Below are 22500 nucleotides of genomic sequence, written 5' to 3'. Positions count from 1 at the left end.
GAAATGTTAGTACGCCGGTGAAATGCTTAGCTGTATTTCGTCTGTCTTTACGTTCTGAGTTCAAATTCCGTTTGAATTCTCCTCAATAGACGTCATTGATTGGTTGAATTTGCCGAAGTGCAAGAAATTAAAGAACAAATAGCTTACAAACTACAGAATTTTCTCAAGAAATCCAAGAGAAAAAGATGTTTTATAAACACATTCTACCAGTATACTAAGTTTAAAAGTGTTTAGTTACAAAGAAATTATATTAAAAATCTGCCGCTCAAAGCGAAAAGATCTGCTTTTGGGACACACTTAAATGTCAGAAAGTGAAAATCGCGAAATTCAGTAACAAAGTCATTTTAGAACGCAATGCATGTGGGTTTTTAAACAATTAATCCAAGTACATAGTCATATATTTACATTAAAAATACATTATTATATATCAAATTTTATTAAGTCCACTACTTATTTTTGCCAATCGAATGTATTCTCTGTTTCAAATACCATTTAAACTCTTCCTTCTAGCAGTTCTCCCGTCACAGAAGACAGTTAGACGATCTTGATATCCTCTCAGCAGTAATTTTACGTTAAGAAACATCTGAATTTAATTGAAAATATTTTGACAACGGTCTTATAACGTGTTCTCTTCTTACTATATACACAATTGTCTGTTAGGCTAAAACATTTAACACAAAAAAAAATGATTGAATAGTTTGTCAAGTTATTCTGGGCAAATATCCGATCAATTCATTGACATACAACTAGCCTAATCTAGGATAACGGATTTCTAATAAGTTTAGGCTGATATATCAAGATTAATTACTTTGCTTAATTGAATTTCGTAGAATTAACAATGTTTGAAAATTTTATTGCATATCGGTGTGAAGCTTGTGAGTGTTTTTGTTCATTCCAGCATGTTTGTTTTGCTAAAGGAAAATTCAACATTTAACAATTTGATGATTTAAAATAACAATAGTTATAGTAGTTTCATTATAGAATATTTCACAAAACTCTAATTGGAGATACACTGTATATATATCTACTTCACTGCGTAAAAATTAACTGCAGTTGATGAAAGAATTTGCCATACTGTTTTGATTAGAGATTTTGTAGTACTTACGTTGTTGGGGGTAATGATACTACAATAAAGAGAAACATTTTGGCAAATCTAGGAACTGCAAAGTTGAATAGTGGATATTTGTTTTGGAATTAGCAGTTCCAATACTGCTGAGTTTGCAAATTGTTTACGTATCATCCTAAACCTGCGGTGAAATAAAAGTTCATTAAAATAATTAAGGCAATATAAAAAGATTTGTTGAATTTCGGAAGAGATGTTTTTGTTAAATATTCATAAAATGTGTGGTAATTGTAACGTACGAGTGATTGGAATATTTCTAAACGTAAGGCAAAAACATATGGTTTCCCATAAGAGTATATACTGAAATAGAATCGCATGCAAATCATAGAAGTTACACAATAGTATCAATCATTAAAAAAACCTATACTTTATAACAAATTATAAATCTTTATTTTCACCTTCTAAATGTTGACTAATCTCTTCCACTTTACTCATAAATCATTCTGTAAACATCTAACGTACAAACAATATGAAATGGTATTTAAATCCCAAGCTTAGAATCATTTCATCATTCTCGCCAATTTATCGAAATTCTTTAGTTTTGAGATTATGGTATAAGCATGTTTTAGCGTAAAACATATTATTTTTCTGTTACATTTTCTTCCCTACATCTTTCATCTACTAAATTTAGATTGATTGCATTAGACATATTATTTCCTTTATTTCAATACTTTTGTTACTAAATCAGTCGCCAAACTTAGATAGAGTATTTTGTAGGCATTTTCGAAATTCGAAATGTTTTTCTACATGACTACAAAAATAATCGGCTCTTTTTCACCATTCTTTTATCAGAAGCATGTCTTTTCTTTTTTATTCCATTGCTCTTTTCTCTACCTATACCATTCCACTGTTATAATAATATGCATGTATAGCCGTTATTTTTAATTTTACCATGATTACTGCAAAATTTTCCATAGAAAATTCTACAGTTGTATTAATTTCTCAATGTGGTTAGATGGTAGAATTGTTACCCCGCTAAACAAAATGTGTCCACTTCAATTGAACTAGGCTCTAGTTTGCTCTTGATATGTGATTTTTCAAGTTTAATACTTTCCTTTTACCAGATATCAATTCTTTTCAAGAGTAAATTATTTATAATCGAGCATTGAAACATTTCTCTCAGTTTGATTGGATAAAATTGTGGGATACATTATAACCAAAGTATACAACTGTCTCCTGGTATTATGTGGCGTTATCTACGAATGAATTATTACCAAGTTGAAATACTAGCCCCGCTGTAATGTAAATATAATGATGTTAACACCTAAATTAGAGACTACTTGACAATCGTGATATCGATTCAACTTAGACAAAATATCAAATGCGTTTAAAAACAATGGGCATATTTTTTTAATTTTATTATTACGTTTTTAATTTCTGAAGTACCTATAATTTTGGAAAAGTAAAAGCCAATACATATGCATTGTAATTAGGCTAAGTTTATTAGCATTATAATTAGGCTAAGTTTATTACAGTATGGAAAAGAAGCACATTAAACCGGCAAGAAAACTATATTACCTTAAAAATTTTGTAGCCTCACTAGTTCAAGGTGGTAATAATCTGTAATTAAAAAAGGAATCAATCAATCAATCGATCGGCCAATAAATCAATCAGTTAGTTAATCAATCGATCTCGTCGGGTGGCTTTTTCGGACCAGTTCAATTCAGTTACGTAAGATATCCAATTTGAGCGATATGTCATAGACGTCTCGCCGAGACTTTGGTCGTATTTGTCTTTCGCTGACTGAAATGTCTCATCTGTGGGCGCCACGAATACAGATGTCACCAGTAGCTCCCTAACTGAACTGGTTGACCTGGCTGTTGATAATTCATTATTTCTTCGTCCTTGCAACTTCTAGTGATATTAGTAATTAATACATTATGTTCATCTGCTGAAATAATTCTCATTGTCCGTGATCTCAACAAACTGTGGCTCGATTGGTACATGTTAGTTAACCTGTCATGAAAAAAGCTACAAATTTGGGTCAGAAGAGGCCTGAGAAAAATAGTAATAAGTGATTCCAGGCTCCTCAACACTTCGAAGCATATTCCAACTATCGGATTCAGCTTCAAGTCATACCCAAGTAATAATAATGATGAGTTATACAAAATTTAATTAATGCAGGTATTTTAAGCGGTGTATTTCAGCACTCTGATGTCAATGACTCATGTTAACCTAGTATTGGTATAAAGCATACATACGTGTAGGAACCTTGAACAGTGAGCAATCAACTTCCACATATTAGTCAAACTTAAAATCCCACCCGTAGAAAATATCTGAAATAAATCAGTTAATTCATGCAGTAATGTGCAAACAGAAAGAATTAAATATTAAATGTGCTTTAGGGGAGTAGTATTAAATTAGGATTAACGACACAAAGCAACAGTGTAAAGAATTTTATTTTTCTTCAGAGTATTAATTACAGAATTTTAGATTCTAGTGTGGAATATTCGATATCAATAAGTCTTTGATTTGAAAAGATTAACATCAAATTGATTGATACTCAATACATTTGATCATGAGATTATACGAGCTTATAATGGCAAGATTGTATTCTTCAATATTCAAAACTTAATTTTACTGCTCTGCATAGATCTCACAAGTCAACATTAACGTAGATTATTCATAATATTAATCATATATTTCACAATATTCCAAAAGTGATGGCTATATATTCCAATTAAAATTTGGTATCAAAACGATGCATATGTATAAATATATTTATACATATATACTAACGTGTATTTATAACGGGTGATATTTCTATTTTTCGTCGCCACAAGTAGTCCCAATGATCGGGAGAAAGAGCACTCGGTAGCAATTTATGTTATCACAGAAAATAAAAATTTTATAACTAAACCAGTTACCTCATTTCAGATGACAGAAAACCGTATATATACTGTAATGATTTCGTCGTCGAATTCATTACAGCAACGACCAATATCACCTCTACACCAACTGTTATTGACTGTCACCACCGTCGCTAGTTTCAATAGTGATAGTTCCAAAACGACTGCTACCATCCGATTCTCCCTACTTCCGCCAACTCCACTATGACCTCAGTGACTACTCCGAGTACCCTTTCGCAGATTGCTATGATAACGCGATGTGGTACTCAGCAGCCTGACTAACACGGCTCGTTTGTGATTTAAATAATATTTCATGAGTATTCATTTCTGATATAAAGGTTATCAAATTTATTTATTGTTCGTATTGTATGGAGTCTGCCGCCTTACTATTTTAATAAATAACTATATTTGTATCAATATCTCTTTGTCTCTCTGTCTCTATCAGTCTCTTTCTGTCTCTTTCTCTCTCTCTCTCTCTCTCTCTCTCTCTCTTTCTGTATCTGTGTGTGAGAGAGACAGAGCGAAGCGGGTATTTATATAGGTATGTATTTGTCATTATTCACATTCATATGCATGATATATTTTGTTTTTGTATAATAACATATACGTTACACTTCAGAACACATCTTGTCTTTTTCTAAAGGCGATTGTAATAAATATTGTTTGAAATGTTGTTGATCTCCAGAGGTATAAAACTATAATTATTTCAGAATGATTTTTCTATAGAATTGATACAGACAATTTAGAACACAATATGAATTTATTAATGACAGAATCATGAACCTCCCTAGTATGTACAGTGTTTTTCTAAACTATAGGTTAATTAAGAAATTTAAAGTAATGGATACTTCATTATTATCGACTATAATCGACAACTTTGCTGCAGTTTCTATAAATATCCTGAAAATTAATAACATAGATAAAATCGCTTCAGACATATGTCTCTCCAAATTATCTGTCCAGTTCTATATAAATTTTGGCTGATTACTATGTAGTTAATTATTTTGATAGTTATATATTTGAACGTATTGTTTTCCGTATACAATAAAGAAATTAACTTCCACTCATTTAACAATTTGTGTTAGTAGGCCTGCCAAGAAGCAACATTGTATTGCAGCCAATGAAAATGAATTTGCCCTGTTGGTCACTCTACAAAAAGTAGTAGACAGATTTCCCGAAAGTGGAAGTTATCTCTGTAAAATGGTAGTGACATGCTGGATCAAAATCATGTCACATATGCGTGTGTTTTTGTGGGTGTATATAGACTGACCCAGGACTTATTCTTTGTAAGACTAGTACTTATTCTATCGGTCTCTTTTACCAAACCGCTAAGTTACGGGGACGTAAACACAGCAGCATCGGTTGTCAAGCGATGCTGGTGGGGACAAACACTGACAAAGAAATATACACAGACACATACATACATACATATATATATATATATATATATATATATATATATATATATACATATATGTGAAGGACTTTTTTCAGTCGACCAAATACACTCGTACGTCTTTGGTCGGTGCCATGCTACTGTATAAGACACTTCCCCAAGGAGCCACGCAGTGGGACTGAACCCGGAACTATGTGGTTCATGAGCAAGCTACTCACCACACAACCACTCCTACGTCTATACATAACAAATATATATGTATATGTAATTATATTAGTTTTTAGTGACAGAAGTATCTCTGTTACCAAAAGGTGATCTTTGTACCCAACTTAACGGATGTCTTGTTAGAACACCGAAGGCAGCGTTACACGCATTGAGATATCCTCTCTTGTAGGAGCATGGTACATATAGCAAACACATAGATCATAACAGATGATCGTCGTATGCCATGGGCGCCCGGATTCCCATCCCATATCATGTAATTTCATTCAATTTCAATCCAAGCGCCCATCACAATAGTTTCTATATATGAGCTTTTATATAAGACGTGCAACCAATTTCGTGTAACATTTAGTAAATGACTTCTTCCAGAACTTCAGGTTAACAAGAAACATGTAAAAGAAAATTTCCTCACGAAATACAATCAGACGTTTATTCACATAGAATGTCACATACTCAGGAATACACATGTAGAGTTTCCGCATTTGTAATTTCTTTTTTTTTGTTTTCGATATTTGCGTTATTTTCAGAGTTATTACCTTTGGAAATTTTTTTTGTAGGAAAATGTACATTATAAATTACTTCCTTTGTTCTTTTACATTCAGACATAGGCACATATGTACGAAACAATATATACGTAATACTTATATACATACACATATATGTATGTTAGAATGCATATATGCAATTATATAAACTTACATATATACATGCATACATACACACACATACACACACACACACATATACATATATATATATATATATATATATAAATATATATATCTATAGTTATATATATATATATATATATACATATATATATATATGTATATATATATACATATATATATATATATATGTATATATATATACATATATACATATACATATACATATACATATACATATATATATATATATATATAATATATATATACATATATACACACACATATGTTTATATATATATATATATATATATATATATATATATATATATATATATATATATATATATACATATATATATATGCACACAAACATACGTACAGCGTATATATGTATTAAATGCAGCCTAACAAGTATTTAGTGATTTTATATAATTGCTGTTTGACATGCAATTTATATGAAACAATCTGCAAACTTTTATGACATGATTTCATTTGGGAATCGTGGAATTTCTCTCGGTTTATTTTGTCTATCGATTTAATTTCACCACCAATAATACGGTCGTGACATACCAGAAAAAATAGTCTTACGGTTTTTCTTTAAAGTCTTACACATACGCACGCACGCACACACAAAAACACACATACACATATAGTCATATATATATTATTTACATACATATATATGTATATGTATATTATATATGCTATAATATATATTATATGTACACACATACCTACACACATGTGCACATACACACATATGTCTTCTTGTATCTGGTGTATGGAGTTCTTTTATGCTGGATTTCTGCCTCCCAGTGTGTCTGGGTTTCCTTTCTGTACTGGTTTTTATTTTTGGTGGGGGTGGTTGAAGTAGGGAGTCAGAGAGAGCCGCTCTTGTTTGTGCACCTTGCAGCGATGTAGGTTCATTTGCTATTTAATTAAAAGTTGTCCAAACGTTCTATGAAGACCAACATCTAAATCTCGCATATATCCGAAGTTGTTTGGGAGAATTTTGAATAGTTGTGCCTCCCTGAAACCGAAGTTATTACAGAATTGGGTCCTTATCCGAGGTGGAGATGACGGGATCTTTGTGACTAGGCAGTGCCGTCTAGCTCGCTAGTTGGTATAGCTTTCAATTCCGTTTTGGGAGCTAGAACTTCCGGCATCTTCAATATGTATACCACGGCATATCTTTTACGACTTTTCTCTGGGAAGTAGAGTTTCAGTACATTTAGTCTCTCCCTGTCGGTCATCTGTTTCACGTAGTCACGCTTCTTTGTATAGTGGCGCTTGATTGCCTCAACTTTCATCACCATTTTGACGCTCTGTGGTGACCATAGCGGTGAGCAATATTCCAGACGACTAAGAACGAAAGTTTTGCTTAGAAGTAACATTGTAAGCACCTTTCTGGTCCTGAATGATCTCGGGATTCATCTAGCAACTCACCTGCACATTATTAGTAACATTTGGTAATATGCACATGGAAGTTGCATCACGTGGATTCACAGATTACTCAACGACTCTGACTCTCGGATTGCACTACCCCTGGACCTGTGTATTATAATTGTAGTAGGTTTTTCTGTGTATAGATGTATATATGTGTGTGTGAATGAGTATATATATATATATATATATATATATATTATATATATATATATATAATATATATATATATATATATATTATATATATATATATATATACGTATATATATATATATGTATATATATATTGATAAGAATGGATGAAACAACACCCTTACTTTACTCCCTTCCCTTATTTAGCGGTCATTCAAATAACTCTTTTGTCTTAATAAAGGTCAATCACACAATAATTTACCTTTATATAATAGTCATTTTACATAGCATTTTTCGGATGGCCAGATAACTGAAGAGATGACGGCGTGGACTTCCACCTCGGCATCCGGAACTTGGAATTTTATCATGGCTACCGAATACTTGTCACATATTACTTTTATAGATATATATATATATATATCTATATATATATACCAAAGTATGTGTATGTTATCAACAATTACACATCATATTTCGTTTCGTTGCAATTATACTCATGAGATGTATTGTTAAGTATAAAGACTATCAGATGAATGCGAATCTCTTGCCTGTTAAAAATTTATCCATACTTTCATATTTCTCTCTGTATGTATCTTAATTCACGGATGAAAATTATAATCGCAACAGAATCAAATTATGCTATTTGTATGCATTCTCATTTCTAGTATTTATCAGTAAGCGTGACGCCTCACGAGGCAGTTGCTCTAAGGGAGCTAATCACTACCAGATAAGTCTTAAATTATGGCAAGATGTGATGTTTAAATTATGAAGCTAACAGCAATTGTATGTATCAAATACTGTTAAATACTGTATCAAATAGGCGCAGGAGTGGCTGTGTGGTAAATAGCTTGCTAACCAACCACATGGTTCCGGGTTCAGTCCCACTGTGTGGCATCTTGGGCAAGTGTTTTCTGCTATAGCACCGGGCCGACCAATGCCTTGTGAGTGGATTTGGTAGACGGAAACTGAAAGAAGCCTGTCGTATATATGTATATATGTATGTGTGTTTGTGTTTGTGTGTCGGTGTTTGTCCCCCTAGCATTGCTTGACAACCGATGCTGGTGTGTTTACGTCCCCGTCCCCTAGCGGTTCGGCAAAAGAGACCGATAGAATAAGTACTGGGCTTACATAAAGAACAAGTCCCGGGGTCGATTTGCTCGACTAAAGGCGGCGCTCCAGCATGGCCGCAGTCAAATGACTGAAACAAGTAAAAGAGTAAAAGAGAGAGTAAATAGATATGGCTTTTCTCGTACATTAAGTGCATGTAATATTATTTTCCTTATGCACACAACTATTATGCAGTAATTACATTCTACATAGTTAGTACAAAGTGGAGGCGCAATGGCCCAGTGGTTAGGGCAGCGGACTCGCGGTCATAGGATCGCGGTTTCGATTCCCAGACCGGGCGTTGTGAGTGTTTATTGAGCGAAAACACCTAAAGCTCCACGAGGCTCCGGCAGGGGATGGTGGTGATCCCTGCTGTACTCTTTCACCACAACATTCTCTCACTCTTACTTCCTGTTTCTGTTGTACCTGTATTTCAAGGGGCCGGCCTTGTCACATTCTCTGTGTCACGCTGAATATCCCCGAGAACTACGTTAAGGGTACACGTGTCTGTGGAGTGCTCAGCCACTTACACGTTAATTTCACGAGCAGGCTGTTCCGTTGATTCGGATCAACCGGAACCCTCGTCGTCGTAACCGATGGAGTGCTTCCATATGAAGTTAGTACAAAGTAAGGGATGTTTTTTTTTTGTTTTTGGAGTGTATAGCTTAACGATATGGCGGTTGGTTTCATAAGCTGGAATTTTTTTTCTTTTATTGTGTTGTTAATTTTTTCTGTGCGATTTTATGATAGATTCCGTCACGTTGTTTCTCATCTCCATTTTGATATTAACCTTCCCAACGTCACCGTCTCTGCCTATCCCTGTTGCTCTATCTCACTATATATATTCAGGCATCTGCTCATACGTATAAGTACGGATGTATGTACGAATGTATCTATTAATCTACCTACCTCCACACATCCCTACCTACCTACCTACCTACCTACCTACCTACCTACCTACCTACCTACCGACCTACCTACATGTCTATCAACCTTCCCAGCTATCTATCTATCTATCTATCTATCTATCTAATCTACCTGTCTGTCTACCTCTCTATCTATATATCTCTGAATATTTATTGCTATGTATGCACACACACACACACATATTAACTAACACACACAAACACACACACTCATATATATATATATATTTATATATATGTATATATTAACTAACACACACACAGGCATACATACATACGTACATATGAATGTAAGTATGCACATATACATTATGTATATGTCGCTCAACATTAGCCAAGTAGAACCATTTGTTCTACAGATCTCAAGATAATTACCATTTATTGCTTTTTTAAACAATTTTCCACAGTTTATGAACAAAAGGACGTCTGAACTAAGAAACAATTTAAGCACTTCTGCGATTAAAGTGCAGTATTCAGAATAAAGGTGATAATTTTTACTTTAACTTATGTAGAGTAATTAGAATGAATAATTATATATTAATAATTGGTTTCTAGTGTAATTATCATATAATATGTGTAGCATCATATGAAAGGAATTATGCAACGATCTGGTGAACACCATCTCGTTTCAACCGTTGAGTTTATTTCTTTGTCCCTCGGTGATATTTAGATACATAAACTTACTCGTTACACTTAGTTACAGATTTACTGTTAGACTCTATCCGGCAGACATTGAATAGAATCGAAAACAATTCGGAAAATATTTCTATTGTTTGAGTTATTGGGTAGGCTTTTATTATTCTAGTTGTAGCAGAAGTTTCTTTCGTTTCATCTACTTCTAGGTATTAATAGTTAGGAAAATGTCGTAAAGATTATTCAAGACATCGCTAGTAACTTCTAGATTTGGAAATGAAATGCATTGGTATGGAAGTTTTTACATGATAAAAGGAATGAATGAAAATAAACTTAACAAAGAATAAAGACATACAAAGAAATAGCGGCTTTGAAATGAGCGAATTATTGCCTAAAATAGCAATAAAGAAGTACACTGAAATAGCAAAGTATATTCTCGGTAATTGTTCAGTGGTGCATAAAGTCGTACTTTTGGCATTGGAATTTCTCTGTAAAGGAAGATGACAATTAATTGGAATAAGAAGCATGGACGACCATCCGACATCTTATTATACAGATTTGCTGTCACTTTCACTGACTTTCATTTCACTTCATTTAACATTCATACAGACGTTTTATACAACTTAAGGTTACGGCAGTATCAAACGGAGCGATTTTGGTTTTACATTGAGCCTCTCTTTCGCTCGTTTAAACTCTCTTATTATGCTATCTTGATGTGGTTTGGTTGAGACAGATCGTGAGATTCATCAAGTGAATATCTGTTATTGGCGGTTTAGTTCTTTGCATATATAGAAGAACTACAAGTAATTCACCAGATGTCTGTGATAAAGTTGCAAGAAAAACTTTGTCGCTAGCAAGAACGACATTTCAATCACACACCCATTGAAGAAAAAAAGAAATGTCTAAATAAAAACTCTCTTTGACCTTCTCTGTCACAAGAAGTGTTTATTGGCGTATTATAATAAAACAAATTCCTGTTACAACAGATAACGCTTTGGTTAGTGTTAACGTTGAGTTAACATGGGAATACAACAAATTACAGTATTCTACACTTGAGCAAACCTTTATATTCTATAGATAAGAAACACGTGAGAAGAAATTAAATAACATTGTACGTAGGTCGTCCGTTTGTCATGAACTGGTCACAAAGATGTGGACACAAATACACGTTTATAAACACATAAATGCTTGTAATTATATGCGGAGATAAGCACGAGCTGACACATATGTGTGTGATGATTAGTTGCCTTGTGGTTAGTATATTGTGGCATGATGAAGTCTTTCGTTCGATTCCCTGACCGGGAAGCGCGGTAGGTTTTGCTTGTATTTAATCGGATGAAAAAGAATGTGATAGATTGGCGTTTTATCCAGTGGGTAATGTATTGTCCCGGTCGAATAAATGCCACGGGAGCCGGGTTAAACAGAGACGGAATGAATTCACGTATACAAATACACGCAGACCACACAGACAACACAGCCCACACACAGATACACATACACAGACAATCAGGCACACACATATATGGCTATAATTCTAAGTATTCAGCTAAATACTATACACTACTATAACAGACCAATATACGTGACTATCAATAAATAGTTAAATCCTTTCTAATAATTAATCTAGTGACCAGACAAGATATGCGTATATGTATGTGTGTGTGTGTGTGTGTCTGTGAGTGTGTGTGTGTGTGTGTAAAGCAATCATATATATTCTCGTATGTGTGCGTGTTTGTCTGTCTGTGTGTGGGGGGTTGTTCATGAATATGTATAATTGTTTCTCTATAAGTACGTGTAGTCTGTGTGTATGTGTGTGTATGTATGTATGTATGTATGTATGTATGTATGTATGTATGTATGTATGTATGTATTTATGTATTTATGTATGTATGTATATATGTTTGTATATAACTGCATATATATTTACCGCCTTTGTTCTCATCAGAACAAAATTTACAGTTATTCTGCGGCGTAGACGATTACCGGACTTACCAATCATAAAGAATTGTACGAACATGAATTATTGTTCATTTATGGACGCAATTGTATTAAATTTATTAAGGAATGCGCTTTTTCCTATCGTGAGGAATTGGGTCAACTCTAAATCTGTAGTTACTTAAACAAATGACATTTTATTAAAATCTCAACCCGAGTCAAGCTTAGGTAATGAAATTTGACAGAGAATTTGAACATTTATCTTACTGATTCTCCTAAGGGAACGGATACTTTTACTGCGGAATACAGTTAAATATAAAACAATCTGTATTTTACTGGGGAACGTCATGTTTGAAACTATATTCTGTTGAGAATATAGGCGGTGAGCTGGCAGAAACGTTAGCGCGCCGGGCGAAATGCGTAGCCGTATTCATCTGTCGTCACGTTCCGAGTTCAAATTCTGCCGAGGTCGACTTTGCCTTTCATCCTTTCGGGGTCGATAAATTAAGTACCAGTTACGCACTGGGGTCGATGTAATCGACTTAATCCGTTTTTCGGTCCTTGTTTGTCCCCTCTGTGTTTAGCTCCTTGTGGGTAGTAAAGAAATGTATATTCTGTTGAGATATCTCAAGTTTTATTTGAGGCAACCTCACTTGCAGACAACACCAATTGGTAGATATTTAGCATCGTTACCTCAATAACCATGAAGTTTTTTATTTTATTTTATTTTTCTCACTGCAAGGGCTAAAAACTACGTCTTTGCATGTTTTGAAAATATGATGCCATTTAGCATGTAAAATTATAGAGTAGGAAACCAACGGGGTTGAATCAGCTTGAGATAATTCAAATTTATAAATGTCGTACAATATAGATATGTTTATTCATACATCAGTCGTTATTATTGCAAAACTGCTGGACATATATAAGTCTACTCGTGGCATAAGCCATAAGCAGCAATCCAGTCAAATACATCTCTGCTGTTTCTTTTAAACTAACTTCTGATATAAGTATCTATATGTTCAATTTTTTTTTTTAGGTGTTCAGGATTTGCTAATGCAGCGACATCTGCGCTGGTAATCTCGATATTTAACACAAAATTCAGACCTACTCAACAATTTCCATTACTTTCTTTTATTTTAATATGCTCGTTTTCGTGCATATATTGATGTCTAACATTCAAAACACTGGGAACTAATTCTTAATATTGAATCACATTATTTTTTAAAACTTAACTACATGGTGGGAAACCTCACGTAGATTGTGTAGTTTCTTTTATTACCAAAATACATGTATTGGGCGAATTAAAACATATTAATAATTGACTAATACATAACCAAATGAATTTAAGTTTTATCTTCTCTTTAAGTAAAATAAATGTAAAATACGAAATAAAAGATTGCATTAATATTAATATTTCTTTTGCTTGAGTGAACAGCTACCGGTCCGTTCGGAAATATATGTACAATTATGTTTGAGCACTTTATTCATAACAGCTGTAAACAAAAACAATTATATGATTGGTGGGTTTTATTGAAAGTATGTCGTAGTGTGATATTACTGATGATAATGATGAATGCGTATGTAATAAAATGTAGTGATGTGGATTTTCGATAAACACTCATGCTTTTATGAAAAATTGTACCTTGCATCTGAATAAACGAAACAATACTTATTGATATGATATTCTCTGGATTTGGGGCTGGGGTGAAATGGTTGAATGGTGGAATAAATGCCCTGTAACATGTATACTTTTTACACAATAACATATAAACTATTTCGATATTGAATAATCACTAGGAGCAATATATTGATTCAATCCAATATATTCCTTCATTGCACAGGTTTGCACTGTATATTGCAAATAATCAATTATAAGTTGCACTCAGAAAATATATTTTTTAATGTTACTTTCTGTAAGATATTAATTTAGAGTGGACTAAGGTTGCATAAATACGTGTGCCTCGATATTTCCAGTTGATATAACAGAGCGATACTGATTGTCAACAGTATTGCCAATAATGCGTTCGTGTATAAACACGACCATCTGATTCCCCCTGGTGAAAAGTTAAAACTAATATCAATTGATCATCGCTCCGAGATTTGTGAAAGCAGGGCCGGGAGAATTGAGTTTTTCCCTTAGGCTACAAGTAATACGATGCCCTTTGACTTGTATTACTCTGCATTACTATGATTGGATTCACTGTAAAAGTGATGAGGTATAACGATTTTTAATGCTGCTTTCTTCACAGCAACAGAGTGTGTGTGTGTGTGTGTGTGCAACTCAGGCGAGGATATCAATATACTTTTGTAAATAATAAGGAAGATTATCGACTCCCTGAATATATAGATGTGCATACATACATTCCTAAGTACGTACGTATGTATGTACGTGTGTGAGTGTATGTACGTGCATATATATATGTATATATATATATATATATATATATATATATATATATATATATCTATATATATATATATATAATAATATATATATATATATATATATATATGCACGCACATACATTCACACACGGTGAGCTGGCAGGAACGTTAGCATGCCGGGCGAAATGCGTAGCCGTATTTCGTCTGCCGCTATGTTCTGACTTCAAATTCCGCCGAGATCGACTTTGCCTTTCATCCTTTCGGGGTCGATAAATTAAGTACCAGTTACGCACTGGGATCGATGTAATCGACTTAATCCGTTTGTCTGTCCTTGTTTGTCCCCTCTGTGTTTAGCCTCTTGTGGGTAGTAAGATATATATATATTATATATATATTATATATATATATATATATATAATATATATATATATATATATATATATATATATATAATTATACACGTGCATATATATATATATAATTATACACACACATACAAACAGACAGACAGACACGAAGATAGATAGATAGATTCGGCCAGCGAGCCAACGAAATGTTAAGCCTTGTGAAGTAAAATTGTTGGTATATGTATTTTCTACCAAATGTATTGAGCGTATCTTTCTTTCATTTCTCTACTCATACGTGTGTGTGTGTGTGTGTGTTTGTGTGTGTATACGTGCGTGTACATTCACATATGTATTTATGCGTAGAGATATACTTGCGTGATGTGTCTTCCCATCAAATTGCATTCACAATATATTAGGCGATGTGAGATTAGGGCAGATCGTAGTTACCCTTGTGTACCATACAAAGAAATCGAACATGGATTCAGGCGGTACGAACGATGCACTTCGGTGTCATAGCTGCTCCTGCTTAAATACCTTTATGTATTCGTGCACTTCCTTTGCATAAACCCAAACTCATACTAACACATACACACGCACGTGTATATATATATATATATATATATATATATATATATATATATATATATATATATATATACACATGTACATAATGTACATGCACATGGATACGTACTTGTGGATATGTCTATATATTTATTTGTTTGAATTCGGTATGAATATGTTTATCAAATAATAATGGATTTAGTACTTTCATATTTGTATTGGATTTGGCTTTGTATCGATATCGGCAAGCTTATTTCACACAAATGTGTTTTGCTGATTGCGTGACGACCTTTTGGGAGATTCGCTAAGCCAGATTACAATCATATACGTGTTGTATAAACATATCACTGTCTTACTCAATATCTATGATATCACTCCCAAGACCCAATTGTATTTCGGTACTTTGAGCCGGGCAGGAGGAAAACAGAGATGCACATCACCCCAGAGGCAAGTTAATGTTCATCATCAACTACGCCTCAGGTTCTTGTTAACATACACTTGCAAGACGAAGAATGATTATACGGTACTATTTTATTTATCTATTTTTGATTTGTGCAGCAATGTATAAATATTAGTGATACATGTCTTCAAAAATATCAGCCTTGCATAGGATTCCGAGACCTTGGGTGTAACGGGCATATAATCTCGGTGAAATTCCGTCTAAAAAAATATATCGATTTTACTGCAAATGCTATAGTATATTTTCCCTTATCACTTTATATGTGTATTTTCCCTTATCACTTTATATGTGTATTTTCTCATCTCACTTCGTAGCTAAAAAGAACGTATATAGTTTCCTAGATATGTTCTTTCTGACTATCAGGTGCTGTTCTATAAGAGTGGTATTTTTAGTAAAAAAAATACTGTATTCTTTTACATGGAAAGAACCTATTGAAATTCATTAAAAAATGACTGACATTTTGTTTTATTTTTTATCGACAATTTAATTTAGCAGAAAAGGGGTCATAAATGATTACGTTCCTGTTTATGACCCCGAAGCAACCATTCCCATTTGGTATTCATTTGGTATTAAATACAGATTATTGAATGAAAAAGTTCTGTTACATATCGTGTCATTTGTAACTGTTGAAACTATAAATCAAGGCGCGGTGTATTCCGTTGATTAAAAAAATTCGACACACATATTCGCACAAATGAATACGCACACACACACACACACAGTCACATACACAGTCACATACACACACACAATCGATCTATCCTAGGGTAGTGGATAGATATCAGTAAGACATGATATTCAGGGAACCTAAAATAATAACTTCAACAAATGCTTTGTAAAATGTCTTGCTTCTGAAAACCGAATAATTAACATGGTTCGCTAGCCAGTTTTATCCATGAAAATAGCACTACTTCTATTACGTTATGTTGTGAGCCCAAAGCGCATTTGATTGTCCATCGTACCGAACGATCAACAAATAGGACTTGCTAATTTACGCATCAAAAATTTGGCCAGAGACAAAATACGACGCGACAATTTAATTAAAATATTCGAAACACAGTGGAAGATTTATTTACAGTAAATGCAATAGATAATTAACAATATGTTACAGTAGAAAGTGTTTATAAGCCATTTAAGAAACACAAAAGAACTGTTAAATTCACTGGAAAATTTAAATTTAATTTGTGAAAATATTTTCGTCGCTTTGAGACCGCGACCTCTTCACTGGCAAAATTCCGTGTTGCATCTCAGTGAACAGATCGCGGTCTCAAAGCAACGAAAATATTTTGACAAATTAAATTTAAATATTGTAGTGAATTTAACGGTGTTTTGTGCTTCTTAAATGGTTTATAAACACCTTCCACGCTGCTATTGTTTTCGTTACAGCACACGATCTCAGATCAGGTCACTTGCTATGCAAGTAAATCGTAATATGTTACAGTACTTATAGTTTAGACACTTTTCTACATTACACACAGTTCTACGTAACTATTATGGAGTAAATGCACACATACATCCACAAACACATGCACGCTAACATGCATATATGCATTCATACGTTGAAGTCCTCTATTCAATTGATATAGGTTTAAAAAATTACATTATTTGGATATAACGGATCCCTCAATTTTAAATTGTCGTTTCATTTACATAGTATATATCATTTTCTATATCAGTCTATAAACTTATTGCTAGGATTGATAATAGATTAAGACTGACCAAACGCATCTATTGTCTGTAACGATATAATGAAACTATTTCATAACAGAGTCTGGTGTTTTGACTTACCATGAAATGCTCTGATATATAGTCGGTATGTTATGTTACAGCACAATGATATCCACGTGGTATGTGTGTGTGTGTGTGGGTGTATGCATGTGTGTGTGTATATACTAATTTATACGTGTGACGCACGTTGCTGCAATGTAGCGCCGTTTATGTAACTAACACAGATTGACAAAAAACTATCAACAAATGTATTATACACTTATTTTAACATTTCACTTCTGTTATCAATTTGTATGTGTGCCTGCAGTCATGTGTATATGTATATATATATATGTATATATATATATATATATATATATATATATCTATATATATATATATATATATATATATATATATATATATATATATATATATATATATAACAGATAGATAGATAGATAGATAGATAGATAGATAGATAGATAGATATATCGATAGATAGATAGATAGATAGACATGTAAATACATAAACACACACATATACAACATATATATTCACATTATTTTAATCCTTTACCAGGCGTTTATCACACGAGATTCATGATCTGAACGGTCATGTGTCTGCTGCTCAACCAACAACATCTCTGAAATTTTATTCCTCCTCCTCCTCCTCCTCCTCCTCCTACTACTACTACTACTACTACTCCTACTACTACTACTACTACTACTACTACTACTACTACTGTTGCTGCTACTACTACTACTACTACTACTACTACCACTACCAGTACCACCGCCGCCACCACCACCACCACTACTACTACTACTACTACTACTACTACTACTACTACTACTACTACTACTACTACTACTACTACTGTTACTACTGCTGCTGCTGCTGCCGTTGCTAGGTTCATCGCTATTTGTTGAAAAATAAATAAAAAATGGAAAGAATTAGGATCGGTAAATTTAGGGCACGGCACTGATCGATATTTCATACTAAAGTTTAGTAGTAGCAGCAGCAGCAGCAGTAGTAGTAGTAGTAGTAGTAGTAGCAGTAGTAGTAGTAGTAGTAGTAGTAGTAGTAGTATTTGCTGTTGTTATTTTTGTTCTTTTTTTATTGTTGCTGTTGGTGGTGTTGTTGTGTGGTAGCGGTAGTGTGGTGGGAGCTAGGTGGGTTTGGTTGTGATGCTGGTCATGGCGTTGTCAGCAGCGTAAGCAGAATTAGTCATTACATTTTTAATGTAATTAATGTACGACTTTGCATTGATTATTTCAGTAGGAAACACTTAGGTTTATAAACTGTAAATTATAATGAAGTTTCACTATGTCCATTGCATGATAGACCGAGTCGAGAGCCCGACAATTTGCATGTGTTCCGACAGGTTGTAGAAATAAACAGCATTACATTTCAATTGCGACTTTCATCTACATATCGGTTAGAGAAGCAAGTGATTCATTTATCAATAACTTGTAAGAAATATACTGGCCTTAAATGAATATTCTGGAAGTTAAGCGCTTGGTCACTCACGGAAAATTAAGTCACAGTTCAAACAAAAAGAAAATCGATAGACTCTGATTGTATTATTAGATGTGTACATGGAATATCGTTCTTCAAATATTTACCATTCACATTCTAACACAATCTACCGTTCTCTAAGAACACTGAACATTGATTAGTAGATTTGGTGTAAACGACAGCTTGTGTTATGCAATAGAATCCAATGTCTGTATAGGAGGAAGGTTTTGCAAACTTGTCAATAAACAGCACCTTTCAAACATGGTAGATCACGATTCAACGTAAACAGAATAAGCATCGTTGCAAATCGCTTAATCTTGTGCATGCAGTCCTGTTTGAAAAGAGAGAAGGGACGAGTGGGAGGAAGTGATAGAAATTGAATTAGTGAGTAAGTGAGGTAGATAGGACGTTACAGAAAGAAATTATTCGCTTCAGTTCAGTTAATAAATTATTAATCTCTGCGCCAAGTAAAGATGACGAAATTAACAAAGCTGGTGGTAAATGAAGCAGACACTGATCCAAACAAATTCTATAGGTGCATAAATGATGGAAAATATTCTGTAAACTTCGGCCATGTCTAAATAGAGAAAAACATATTTTTAATTCTGTTCGCTCTGAAAACATTTTCGTTAATATGCTAAGTCAAATATGCTCGGTAAATTACTATTAGGTTTTCTGTTTTAAATAGAAAACGGTATTACTTCTGATGGAACTGTTTCATCAAATTCTACACGTCTCGTAAAATGTGTTCGTACTCTTTCAGTGCATAGATATTTAAGTGGAGCAGTTGTATACTGTCAACTTAACGAGAGAGTCCCAAAAAGGGAATCACAGCACTGCTACTTAGCCCTAAGAAGCATCAACGCTTCCTATAGGCCTTGACACATTTCCTGTCAAGGCCGACAGGAAGCATTGATGTTTCCTAGGGGTAAATAGCAGTGGTGTGATTCCCTTTATGGGACTGTTACGTTAAGTTGACAATATACAACTGCCCTATCGTTCCACCACTGCTTATATCTCTCTGAGTTATTTAGAAATTTAATATTTCTATTTGTTTTTCAATATTTAAATGCTTTAAATGTTAATCACAAAATATTCTGGAGATGTACTTGCATAGCAAGGGATTTTATTCGTGATCACGTGTTGGATGTAAAATAAGCACAACATGGAAACAACATACTTATCATTCAGAAGTAGGCAATGATGTTACATGTTTATTGTTTTGCATAATATTTTAGTCGTACCAACTGCAGCCTGGTCACTCTAAGCGGTTCCACCATTGTCTTATACAACATTAAGGATTTCGTGAAAAAAAAAACACCAACAAACTTTTCCCCGTGATTTCAAGAAACGTATGGATATAGTTCTGCAGTGACAGATAATGAACATTTCTTATTTCTTTACTACCCACAAGGGTCTAAACACAGAGGGGACAAACAAGGACAGACAAACGAATTAAGTCGATTATATCGACCCCAGAGCGTAACTGGTACTTATTAAATCGACCCCGAAAGGATGAAAGGCAAAGTCGACCTCGGCGGAATTTGAACTAAGAACGTAGCGGCGTGCTAATGTTTCTGCCAGCTCGCCGCCTTCAGTTTTATTTTTGTACGCTTACAGCACCTAGGTTTCGCAAGCGGTCTCCCATCTAAGTACTAACTAGGCTCGACGTTGCTTACCTTCGGTGATCGAACGAGAACTGGTGCTTTCAATGTGCTATGGCCGTTAGCAATTTACTTTTTACAACACCAATGACTATTCCACATTTCAATGAGCTTTTCTGGCAAACAATATTAAGGTATAATTATCTTTTAAGATATTCACACATTTCAGGTTTGAAGTTAGGTATTCTTAGCTATACCACAGACGCATTCACCTGTTCTGTCACTCATTTCAGAATCCATATAAGATTGCATTCATTGCCTGCAATGAACAACAAACTCTTAGGAAGAATATAAAACGAATTCTTACAGAAGCATGTAATTTCAAACTCCTAAATATTTTCTAAGGGGATGCACAGAAATTACACATAGACATACACATACTCAAGTATGTATATACTTACCCCACCACAAACTCATACATAGATAGTCATATAAACCTACACATCTATGTGTGCATGTATTCATGTATTTTCTATGTCTGTCTGTATGTAGGTAAGTATGCATATATGCATGTATGTAGGTATGTATGTATATATGTACGTGTCAAGTTATATAGAAATTAATCTAACTTTCAGTTGAAAATCACTCAATGATTTCAGAAAAGCTACATAATTATTCAAATTTATGAGGAACCCTTCACAATGTCTTCGCAGTTTCGGCGTAAACCTTCGTCAGGCAGTACTTTATTTATTTATTTATTTATTTAATTTTGTCGAGTTGGCTTTTATGGGTAAGGGTGCTATATGAAATAATATTGGGCGTGGCGTAGGACGTAGACAGTATAAGATTGGAAGATATAGGGAGAAATTTGTGCTTGCAAGGTGAAGTTTAATAAAAAGTTATGAGAGATTTCATTTTGTTTCGTGTCAATACTATAGTCATGTTTAAGTTTCAGTGAAGCATGTTATTAAATGTGCAAATGGATGTGTCAAATTGAAGCGTGTCAAATTTAGCTTACGACAGTTGTTGTATAGCAAATTGGTTCCTATCAGCCAGTGAACCACTGTGGGTTCACAAAATAAGGTTTATACATAAGTTAGATGCCCAGCGGCATATGAGTCTGAATTGGCTTCGTGTATCATTATAGTCCTATTAAATCATATTAAGGTGGCTGTCTTTGTAATATTAAGAATAGGGAGGATGTACTATTATATATATTTTCGTGTTTTTTTAGTCTGTTTCTAGCATGTATATTTGTATTTATATCGTAATATTGAAGAAAAAAGTGTTATGCAAATATATAGCGGTGACGCTATTTGCATAGATTTAACCATTTATTAAGAGATGTATATGCATTAATTATACATCAATAAACATACACTTATTAATGCAAAGATATACCTATATCGTTGACCGTTTACATGCATGTATACTCATGTGTATATGTGTGTTGTGTGTGTCTGTATGTGCGC

At 33.8% G+C, this 22500-nt stretch overlaps 1 protein-coding gene and 1 pseudogene across 1 annotated transcript in view; one reads left to right on the top strand and one right to left on the bottom strand.

Moving 5' to 3' along the window:
- LOC115217964 (opioid-binding protein/cell adhesion molecule homolog) overlaps window positions 1-22500 on the top strand; it is a 304039-nt gene that overhangs the window by 146519 nt on the left and 135020 nt on the right. The window lies entirely within an intron of this gene.
- LOC115218177 lies at window positions 21036-21154 on the bottom strand (annotated as a pseudogene).

This window comes from Octopus sinensis, linkage group LG12 (genome assembly GCF_006345805.1).
Source record: "Octopus sinensis linkage group LG12, ASM634580v1, whole genome shotgun sequence".
In the NCBI taxonomy this organism is placed as follows: Eukaryota; Metazoa; Mollusca; class Cephalopoda; order Octopoda; family Octopodidae; genus Octopus; species Octopus sinensis.
The sequence above is the reverse complement of the archived record's forward strand: the minus strand, read 5'-3'. Positions and strand labels throughout refer to the sequence as shown.